Consider the following 11714-nt stretch of genomic DNA (forward strand, 5'->3'; position numbering starts at 1 on the left):
GAGCATCAAGAGAGGGGAGAGAAAAGCATCGAGAAAATGGGAAGAACAGAAGAGCATCGGTAGAGGGACGCGAAGAAAATCAGGAATAGGGAAGGAAAAAGAAACACTTTTAGAACACAAATTGAAAATCAGCGAGAGAGAGAGAGAGAGAGAGAGAGAGAGAGAGAGAGAGAGAGAGAGAGAGAGAGAGAGAGAGAGAGAGAGAGAGAGAGAGAGAAATAATAGGCAGGGGCACTACAACAGGCCTACTGACCCATGCTAGGCAAGTCCAACTTACACCAACATAAGCACCATATGTCATAGGCTAACCTTCCTATGGGATATAAATATATCTAGCTGGATGAATCTTATTGTAGCCAGCTGGCCCAGTGGCTAACGCGTCGGTCTGGAGTTTTACGATTCACTAACCGCGAGTTCAAGCCCCATCCGTGGTATGGTTTCTTTAGCATATTTTTAAAGCTATCAAAGTTTTCGCTTGACGCTACTCGGGAGGTTGTTCCACTCATCCACAGCTCTATTACCAAACCAATGCTTTCTTATATCCTTTCTAAATCAAAAGTTTTCCAACTTGAATCCACTGCTGTGAATCCTGTCTTGGTTAGATATTTTTAGTACGTCATTTATATCCGCTTTATTCCTGTTTAACATTTATACACCTCAATCACATACCCCCCCCACCCCCCAATTCTACGCCTTTCTGGAATGCAGATTCAGTTACATGGGAAATTTGTCATCCTTTACTATACGTTTTCAAATGATACAGCATTCTATAATGATCTTCATAGGGTCTATTCTGCACATTTTTCCATATTTTGCACTTCAGTATGCTGTTATAGCAATGTACAGGTTAGTGATGAGGTCCTCGAGTATCTTTCACGTACAGTATATCTTACAAGTAGGTCGGCCTGCCTGTCTGTCTGTCTGTCAGTGTCTGTGTGTGTCTGCTCCATTCCAAGGTGATTTGAAAGTACGACCCTCGTCGTTCCGTCTCATGAGGAAGATCGTATAATCTACCCTGTCATTTTCATAGCCTTTCTTATGCGTCATCGTGTTCCAAATGACATACCCTCTACCATAATTAATTCTCAAGTTTTATTCATGTTCTTTACATTCCATAATATGGTCTACATACGTTCCGTATAATGTGCTGCTGTGAGGTTTTCAGTCCTCTCATATCTAAGCAGTTGAAATTTGTCACCGCTGTCACCTATTAATGTACACCTTTAGCGATATGTTCGACGCGATGTTCATTATCAGGTCCTATCTCCCCTGGTACCAAACACTTCACCTTTCCGGTCTCCCCTCCCATTTCTGCTTTACATGAATTAAACTTAATTTTTTCGACCAGTCTTATGGGTGAAGGTGTGTCGATAGATTGATCATTTCGTGGTCTTTGTAATTCAAAAAACACGCTAAGTAATATTAGAATAAAACAAAACCTATCACACCATGTTAAAAATTTCACTAAACCGTTAATGTCAAAAAAATTCTAAAAGTCCCGAGATCCATACAGGCAAACCCGGAAATCAAAAACCACGGCATAAGAAGCGAAAGAGCCAAGTCGTGGGCAAACAGTTAAATTGTGTTCCACAGTCATGTGCATGCCACAAGCTGTGCAGATAAAGGAGGGGGGGGGGGAGTAGAGGGCAGGAACACCAGCAAATAGATGGCTGTGGGTGAGGTGTGTGCCCGATCATCAAAGAACAGTCTCGGTGATGATTCCAACTGAAGGAGAATCAAACACGCGTCCTGCCGAACCGTGTGTAACTTGTTTCTTAATGACAATGACAATGTGTTATCATCATCATACTGGCGGTATACATTACCATTTCATACAAAATTGTTTCTTGTTTACGGTTCCTATCAGGCATGCCACTTCACAAGGGTATATGTACAAGTATGTGGTCCTCTTACACCTTAAGTCCTGTAAAGTAAAAGGACACAAGTGCAACTAATGTGACATTTTATTGTACCGACATATTGTCGGTACAATACCGACATATTGTCGGTAATTCTACCAACATTATTACAACCTTAAGTCCTCTTGGAATCAATTCCCGGTGGTAACCGTCTTATTGTCTTAGTCTTCAAATTGGTAAACGGGGGCGGAGAAGAGATATACCTGATAGTATATACATGGAAAATACTTGAGGGCCTTGTTCCAAATCTACTCACTATCACAACGTACTGAAGTGAAAGCTATAGAAGTGTAAAATACACCCACTGAAAAGTAGGGAAGCCATGAGCACAAGACAATGTGTAAATATGTGTGACTTAAGATTAATCAGCCTCTTACCAGCAGGTTATCAGAAATACTGACGGAACAAGTGCATTAGTCTTCAACAACAAACTGGACTACTGCCTCGGCTAAGAGCCAAATAAACAAGAGTGGTGGCTTTGTGAGTCAGCAGGTCGTTAACAGAAATAGCCTGATTGAACAAGAAAATCAACAATGACTGACCTCAGGCCGGTTGCGAGAGTACAAAAACTTTCGAAACCGGTCACGACAGATATACCTTAGGTACATAAAGTAACTTCGCTTCCGTTTTAACCTTTTAAACAATATTATTCTCAAACTGCTTTTTTTACTTACTCTTGGGCAGTCATTCGTTGGTGGTGTGGTCAGTGTTTCAACAGTAGGGTTATACATGTGAGGGCTGCTACTGTGCCTGCACGCACTCACCCCGTATATCACGTCACACTGTATTCAAAGACAATTTTCAATCCTGTACTCTACACCGCGTGTGTTTTAACTCAACCCGCCAGCTGGGACACAGGGCACCCATCTGCACTGTGTCAGCTGTTGCAAAGACAAACTCTCCTCCAAATAGGACATGAGATTTGGTACTTACTACACGTCATTGATTTATGACCGACCTAAACATTCATCAAAATTAAACATCCGTTATGTTAGTTTAGGTCAATTCTATCTACCACTACTATTACTCATCCCTCCACAGACACCGACAACCACTACCAATGGTACTCACCACACCCAGTGACACCCAACATCACTGGCAACCACCACACCTACTCAGTATCTTCGTCACGACCCTGGCCGACGACCTTCAGCCCCCACCCTCCCCATGCGTCCTCCACCCCATTACTCACCATTGTATCTCATCACACCCTTCCTTTTACACACCTGTGTATGTGCGTACGTAAAACAGATACACACAACGCAGTACCTCAAATATTACACACAACTATACAACTATAATTTCCAACAAGACTTCATTATGAAAGATAAAATTATGTCAACCTAAAATAATACCTCAGATGTCAACTTGACTCAAATACTCAAGAACAATTATATAAACAAAATATTGGAGGCTTAGAAAAGCAAACTTCAGTCGTATGCGACTATGTAACATCATAACCAAAATTTTTAAAGGGATGGACTGGTAAGCCAGCGGAAGGCCTCGGTCAGATGACAAAGCTCCAGCTGCGGGCCCCTCTAGAGAGGTTCCTTAACGCGGGTGAGGGGCTCTTGATCTAGGGAATAGGATCTGTGCTCCAGTTCCCTGAAGTGAGTCTGAATGCCTTCCATACCCCCCCCCCCCACACGCACTGTGTAATCTCTACGAGTTTAGCGCTCCCCATGATAATATTAATCCGGCTGCGGGTCATCATATAATTAAAACCCGCGTCTGCAAACGCTTGTCCAGTTTCCTGACAAACCTTAACTTAACCTATATAACAAATTATGACAGAAATAGCTTGGAATCCTAGCCAGCGACCCAGACCACATCTCTGAAGTGACACATGAGAGAAATGGATCAGCAATGTTGCGGAGGAAGACAAATTTAAGAAAACATCATGTCCAGTAAACATAAATAAAAAAACTTTAAAGTTCCTTAAAATATGTTTGACGTGTGCATCCGCAGCATAAAAAAATAACATGAAAGTAACTAGGGCTGATAAACACTTCACTTGAGAGATGAAAAGTGTGAAATACAATACTAGACAAAATTTAAAGAATATACAGAAGAAAATCAATCTGAAAATATTTTGTGTGTACAAGCAAATAACCTGTATTACATTAAAATTATAGGAGATTAAGGTAAGAAATTTTAACACACAGACATTAGAATTATAATGTAGTAGTAGTAATAGAAGTACTAGTAGCAACAGTAGTAGTACTAGTAGCAGAAGTCGTAGTAATAGTAGTAGTAGCAGAAGTCGTAGCAATAGTAGTAGTAGCACTAGTAGTATTAGTACTAGTAGTACTCGTACTAGTAGCACTAGTAACAGTAGTAGTACTACTACTAGTAGTAATACTAGCAGCAGTAGTACTAGTAGCAGTAGTAATACTAGTAGCAGTAGTTATAGTAGTACTAGCACTAGTAGTAATAGTACTAGCACTAGTAGTACTAGTAGCAGTAGTAGTACTAGTAGCAATAGCAGTAGCAGTAGTAGTAGCAGCAGCAGTAGTAGTAGTAGCAGCAGCAGTAGTAGTAGCACTAGTAGTATCAGTAGTACTAATACTAGTACTACTAATACTAGTACTACTAGTAGTACTATTAGTAGTACTAGTAGTAGTACTAATAGTAGCAGTAGTAGTACTCATACTAGTAGCACTAGAAGTAGTAACAGTAGTAGTAGCAGGTTAAGCCGTCTATTTATTGACGAAAATTAAGGGGAAAACTACTGGAATGGTTTATCCAAAGTCGATTTCGGGAGGAAGGGTGTCACTTTCTCCGCGGACCGGTCCCAGACCATACCTCCCGGTTGCTGACTTGATCAACAACGCTGTTGGTGCCAGCTGCAGGAAGTCCAGCTAAGAAAAAGCTTACTTCAGAAACCTGTCATCTTGCATGAAGACATTAAAAGACTATCTTGTACGGAGATTGTACGAGAACTGAGACAAGTGGGAAGTAATTACAACACACAAGACTGGACACTACGAACTTGCCTCTCCTCTTGTAACCACAAACAGCGAAGTGCGAGAAGGTAATTATTTTACACACCTATGTCAACTATAATTATACCCATACAGATTTCATGCTTCACATTCTCCCTTTTGTCAAATTTGTTGAATCCATGGGTCACCGAACCCCCTTTCCCTACCGTCCTGATCCCAGACTAAGCTTCTTGGTTGATAGCCTGAACAAACACCACCAGTATGACTGATCTCCCCATCACCCAGGAGTCCTGGTGTTACACCGGGCCGCCGAGACTATGCTCCCTGGAATCCACAACAGGTAGAATGTGAATTATTACATGTATTGGGAACACTAAACCTGTAGGGGTCGTGCAGCTCCTGAAGAATGGGAGGTAAAGTTCAATCTAAGGTAAAGGAGGATAGGTCCAATTCTGTACGTCATTTAATAGGGTACAAGTAGTAGTGAAGGCTTGCTCCTCCGTCCGCTGAATGCAGGACTGATACTCTACCAAAGTGTACTAGAGATTAACTGATAGACGAGCTAGCCTCTACCGCTGGTGCTACATAACCCACAAGGGTTATGTAGCACCGCGTAACCTCCAGATGAATCTAAAATAAACGTTGCAGAGCAAGCTTTTATATTAACAATTTTCCGCTCTGTTGATCTTGCTCGAGTCATGACTTGAAAAAAAAAAAGATCAACACAATCGACACGTAATAACACGATTGTAAACAACTAACACATGGGGTGGGGGGTTGAACCCACAATAAGCCAGTCCTGAAAGAAACAGGCTAGTGCATTAACCACTGTATCACGTCAGCCTAACAAGACTTAAGCGACTAAGAGTACAATGAGGGTTTTTACAGATTAATATCACACGGCATGGCACAGGGGTTAGCTCAACGACCTACCAGTTTTAAGACTGGCTCGCCATAGGATAGAATCCAATCGGTTTTGCGAATTAGTCAATAGCTGGAAACGCTGGCTCAATACAAGTTCTTCAACGAGTGTTGTCTTGAGGTGTAGGTGTAGCGTGAGGCATAGACATGAGGTTAGGTTAGGAAAGGCTCGTCAGGAACCAAGACAAGTGTTTCCTAACGCGGGTCTTAGTCAGATGATGACCTGCCGTTGAAGCTTCTGGTCATCTGACCGAGGCCTTCCGCTGGCTTACCGGTAACCATTTAGTAAGTTAAAGACATGAGCAAGACTTGAAACTAGCTTTACTAATCTTCAGAAGCAGACACCACCCACAACTAACCCGTGTCCATCACGTGCATTCTCAGCTTTCACATTAAATTTATGGAGATGCACTAAACCCGTAGGGGTCATCCAGGGTCTGCAGGGTGTAAAGCAAACACATTTGATCCAACGGAGAAGGGCAGCTCAAATTCCCTGAATCAAGAGCCCTTTACTGGAGTCAAAGCACCTCTGCCCATCCGACAAATCTGATATAAGCACAAGTCCTCTAGAATTCGAGAGGGAAATAAAAAAAAAAAAACCTGCCCACACATGCAGCACCAAGACCAGACTCATTAAACTACTTTATGAAGAAACGCAAACTACCACTATCACGAGCACTCTGCATACTTTGGAAGACGAGCTCAGATCTAAGTGAAATCCCATAGATCCTAGAAGTACAGACACAGCCCCTCTGCAAAAATAATGAAGGCACTAACATCACACAAAATAAATATCTTTGAGAGCACAGAGAGAGACAAAGACATCTACTTGTGGATACTGTATACCAATACATCGAAAAAAATATGAAAAAAAAAAAAAAAATGACTGTACAAGACAGTAAGACTCTCGAAACTCATTAAAGGTATATTAAAGGTAAAGATCATGCCTCTCATTATTAGATCATTGCCACAAAATCACGGAGGCTGTGTAACAATCCTAAAATGCGGATGTGGCGAACACGGACTTAGCTAAGAGATATGACAACTGCGATCATTAAACGGTAACACAAAATATGACTGATAAATATAACAGAAAAAAGTACGTAAATATATTTACTCTTTCGTAGTGAAAATCGTAACGAATATAACTCAGAGTAGTAAACAATGTAAAATTCCAGCCTTAGCAACGTAAAAGTCTCATTGTTCTGGACTCACTCATTTTCTCCTTCTCATACAATCAGGAAAAAAATAAACTTTGTATCATCCTTTGATGATGCAAAAATTATCAGTCACCTGTGTAGAGGACGCCGAAAAACTGTACAAGGATATAAACAATCTTCCAGTGGGCAGTAAAAATTAACTTTTTTAATGGGAACGAATTCCAGTTCCTTATAAACGTTAAAACAATGAACTCAGAAGGGAAACAGTATAGAAAACATAGAAAGGTCACCTCACAGAATGAAACGTAAATGTGAAAGACCTGGGTATAATGTCAGCTGATCCATCTTTCAAAGAACATAAAGCAAATAAATGCTGAGAAGGACGGGAAAGTGACAGAGTAGAAAACGAGAACTTTAAAAGCGAGACAACTAATACTAACTGTAATGATATTCAAACCACTCTGCTCGCTCGCTCGCTCGCTCGCTCGCTCTCTCTCTCTCGCTCTCTCTCGCTCTCTCTCGCTCTCTCTCGCTCTCTCTCGCTCTCTCTCGCTCTCTCTCGCTCTCTCTCGCTCTCTCTCGCTCTCTCTCGCTCTCTCTCGCTCGCTCTCGCTCTCGCTCTCTCTCTCTCTCTCTCTCTCTCTCTCTCTCTCTCGCTCTCTCTCTCTCTCGTTTGCTTGCTTTCTCTCGCTCGCTCTCCCTCGCTGACAGCACCATTCAGAGCAAGCAAATGCAGAACGTCCTTATACTGGACATACTAAAGTGAGAAACAGTGGCGAAATGCAAAACAACTCAGTGAAAAGCCAGGGAGCTACGGGAGCAATGTGGAAACACTATCAACATCCGTGGGCTACAGCTATTGCATCTGCTACAAGGAGATATCATAAATATGGCTGGAACCAGTGTGGAGGTCTTCAAGAGGAAATTAGTTCGCTTCCTCAGCAGTGTGCCAGTTCAAACAAGTCGTGATGGGTATGTGGGCTAGCAGGCCGCCAACAGCAACAAACTGGTCGAGCAGGCAATCTATAGGAAGGCCTGGCCCCAGGACGGATAGCAAAAGGGAAATTCCCGAAGCAGGCCTGAGGTAAATCACCTCCCTGCTAATACAAAACGCAATTAAGAGAGTAAATCCTTTCTGATATACTGTAATGTTCCTCCTACCAAACTCGTCACTACATGACAAAAAACAACCTTAAATCCCACCCAAAGTGGTCAGGCCACCTTAACTTTATCTCTCTCTCATCTCTCTTTATCTCTCGTCCTTTCATCCTGATTCTTAGTAATAACCGTAGAATTACCAAGAAAATGTTAGGTAAATGGAAACATACGTAACTAATGTGATATTTTATTCTGGCAAAGTTTCGCTCTCCAGCTTTGTTAAGCTGTTAACCAGCTTGAAGCTCCTGGAGAACGAAACGTTGCCTCAATAAAATGTCACATAAGTTGCATCAGTGTCCGTTTGCCTAACATCCCGATTCTTGTCATCCACCATTCACTAATCATAATCTTCGCCAGCCCAAATAACAATAAGCGAACACAAATTATCAACAGATGTAGGTAAAAAGGAAACCACAAGTAGATTCCATTGTGGGTCATGGACAACCTGATCACCATGAGCACCCCGGTACCCCCACCCCCCGGAACCAGCCTTCATTTATAGCTACCCCCATTCCTAGCTTCGTGACGCCCTACCCCCACCCATACCCCAGTACCGAACCTAGTTCCATAAGTTGCCCATGTCACACACGTACCCCAGTACCTAACCTGGCTTCATAACTTGCCCTTGCCACAAACGTACCCAAGTACGCAGCCTGACTTCATGACTTTCCCCCCCACACGTACCCCAGTACCCAGCCTGGCGTCAAGACGCAGTCATCACAGCTCACACAGGCAAGAGGGAGCTGACAGCCAGTTTCCATATACAGGACGAGTAATGGCATGTTAGAACTGAGAAAAATAAAGGGGCAGCAGATAAGAGGTAAGAGGGTGAGGAAGGAGGGGGGATGTAGGAAGGTGGAGGGAGGGATGTAGGAAAGTGGAGGGAGGGATGTAGGAAGGTGGAGGGAGGGATGTAGGAAAGTGGAGGGAAGGATGTAGGAAAGTGGAGGGAGGGATGTAGGAAGGTGGAGGGAGGGATGTAGGAAGGGGGAGGGAGGGATGTAGGAAGGTGGAGGGAGGGATGTAGGAAGGTGGAGGGAGGGATGTAGGAAGGTGGAGGGAGGGATGTAGGAAGGTGGAGGGAGGGATGTAGGAAGGTGGAGGGAGGGATATAGAAAGGTGGAGGGAGGGATATAGGAAGGTGGAGGGAGGGATGTAGGAAGGTGGAGGGAGGGATGTAGGAAGGTGGAGGGGGATGTAGGGAAGTGGAGGGAGGGATGTAGGGAAGTGGAGGGAGGGATGTAGGAAGGTGGAGGAAGGGATGTAGGAAGGTGGAGGAAGGGATGTAGGAAGGTGGAGGAAGGGATGTAGGAAGGTGGAGGAAGGGATGTAGGAAGGTGGAGGAAGGGATGTAGGAAGGTGGAGGAAGGGATGTAGGAAGGTGGAGGGAGGGATGGAGGAAGGTGGAGGGAGGGATGTAGGAAGGAGGGAAGGATGTAGGAAGGTGGAGGGAGGGATGTAGGAAGGTGGAGGGAGGGATGTAGGAAGGTGGAGGGAGGGATGTAGGAAGGTGGAGGGAGGGATGTAGGAAGGTGGAGGGAGGGATGTAGGAAGGTGGAGGGAGGGATGTAGGAAGGTGGAGGGAGGGATGTAGGAAGGTGGAGGGAGGGATATAGGAAGGTGGAGGGAGGGATGTAGGAAGGTGGAGGGGGTGTAGGGAAGTGGAGGGAGGGATGTAGGGAAGTGGAGGGAGGGATGTAGGGAAGTGGAGGGAGGGATGTAGGAAGGTGGAGGGAGGGATGTAGGAAGGAGGGAAGGATGTAGGAAGGTGGAGGGAGGGATGTAGGAAGGTGGAGGGAGGGATGTAGGAAGGTGGAGGGAGGGATGTAGGAAGGTGGAGGAAGGGATGTAGGAAGGTGGAGGAAGGGATGTAGGAAGGTGGAGGAAGGGATGTAGGAAGGTGGAGGAAGGGATGTAGGAAGGTGGAGGGAGGGATGTAGGAAGGTGGAGGGAGGGATGTAGGAAGGAGGGAAGGATGTAGGAAGGTGGAGGGAGGGATGTAGGAATGTGGAGGGAGGGATGTAGGAAGGTGGAGGGAGGGATGTAGGAAGGTGGAGGGAGGGAGGGAGGGATGTAGGAAGGTGGAGGGAGGGAGGGATGTATGAAGGTGGAGGGAGGGATGTATGAAGGTGGAGGGAGGGATGTAGGAAGGTGGAGGGAGGGATGTAGGAAGGTGGAGGGAGGGATGTAGGAAGGTGGAGGGAGGGATGTAGGAAGGTGGAGGGAGGGATGTAGGAAGATGGAGGGAGGGATGTAGGAAGATGGAGGGAGGGATGTAGGAAGATGGAGGGAGGGATGTAGGAAGGTGGAGGGGGTGTAGGAAGGTGGAGGGGGTGTAGGAAGGTGGAGGGGGTGTAGGAAGGTGGAGGGGGTAACGGATGTTGGTTGGGTAAAAGAGAAATGGAAATGGAAGAAGTGAAGCAAAGGGAAGAGGGAAAGTAAGTAAATTGAGGGATGAGCCACCAAACAAGGACTGACTGAGACTGACAAACACAGCAAGTGCACACCTCCAAAAAGAAAGTCAGAAAGAAAGTCAGAAAGTCAGTCAGCCTCTGTTTGTCTGTCTGTCTGTCTCTCTCTCTCTCACACACACACACACACACACACACACACACACACACACACAATCAAATTATTATCAAAATAATGACTCGCGAAATCTTATCACCACTACCACCACTCTGGGTCAATTATAACAATTTTACCTACAGAGACCAGGCAGCTACAGTATTAGTGGACGGTGGGTCGAGCCTCCACCACTCCTTGTGCACAATGACCCACACGAGTTTAGAGCTTCATAAAGTACAAGGTAAGGTTCAGTAATTCATTCCAAGGGACAGGCCGTAAGTCTCATGAGAGAAATCACTCAGAGTTAGAGAACCAGAAGTGGGCACCATGAAGTGGAGGCACTAAGTTCTAAGTGCCTTTCACCACCACAATGGGTTCCCATGAAGGCTAAAAATATTAAAGGGATGGAGGAAAAAAACAGGGTCAAAAACCGAAAATACACGATCATTCTACGCTGAAGCAGTGACCAGGGCATGTTTGACCTGGTGTGGGGGTGTGCTTTGACGTGGTGCTGGGGTGTGCTTTGACCTGGTGCGGGGTGTCCTTTGACCTGGTACGGGGGTGTGCTTTGACCTGGTACGGGGGTGTGCTTTGACGTGTTGCGGGGGGTGTGCTTTGACCTGGTGCGGGGGTGTGCTTTGACCTTGTGCGGGGGTGTGCTTTGACCTTGTGCGGGGGTGTGCTTTGACACCCCCCCGCAACAGGTACAAGGACATAATGTGAAGACAGTAGAACTATATACGAAAGATGAGGTTATCAGTCCCTCAGTCTTGGAGTTGAAGAACACTGAAGTCTTGAAGAATTTGAATCCCATCTGCAGTGACAATACCTTTGTCTGCTGCATGTCCCTCATCTGACGTCAGTATATAAGCGACAATCTTACTTCTTGTGCTTCAAGACTACAGTCTTCAACTCCAGGACTGAGGGACTGATTACCTCATCTTTCGTATATAGTTCTACTGTCTTCACATTATATCCTTGTACTGATAAAGCCACTGGATGACGAAACATCTACAAATGAAGATACCCAGATGTTGCACGTG

At 44.8% G+C, this 11714-nt stretch overlaps 1 protein-coding gene across 4 annotated transcripts in view; it reads right to left on the minus strand.

The window, feature by feature from the left end:
- Nucleotides 1–11714, minus strand: part of Ptp99A (Protein tyrosine phosphatase 99A) — a 727568-nt gene that overhangs the window by 211423 nt on the left and 504431 nt on the right. The window lies entirely within an intron of this gene.

This window comes from Cherax quadricarinatus, chromosome 33 (genome assembly GCF_038502225.1).
Source record: "Cherax quadricarinatus isolate ZL_2023a chromosome 33, ASM3850222v1, whole genome shotgun sequence".
Taxonomy (NCBI): Eukaryota; Metazoa; Arthropoda; class Malacostraca; order Decapoda; family Parastacidae; genus Cherax; species Cherax quadricarinatus.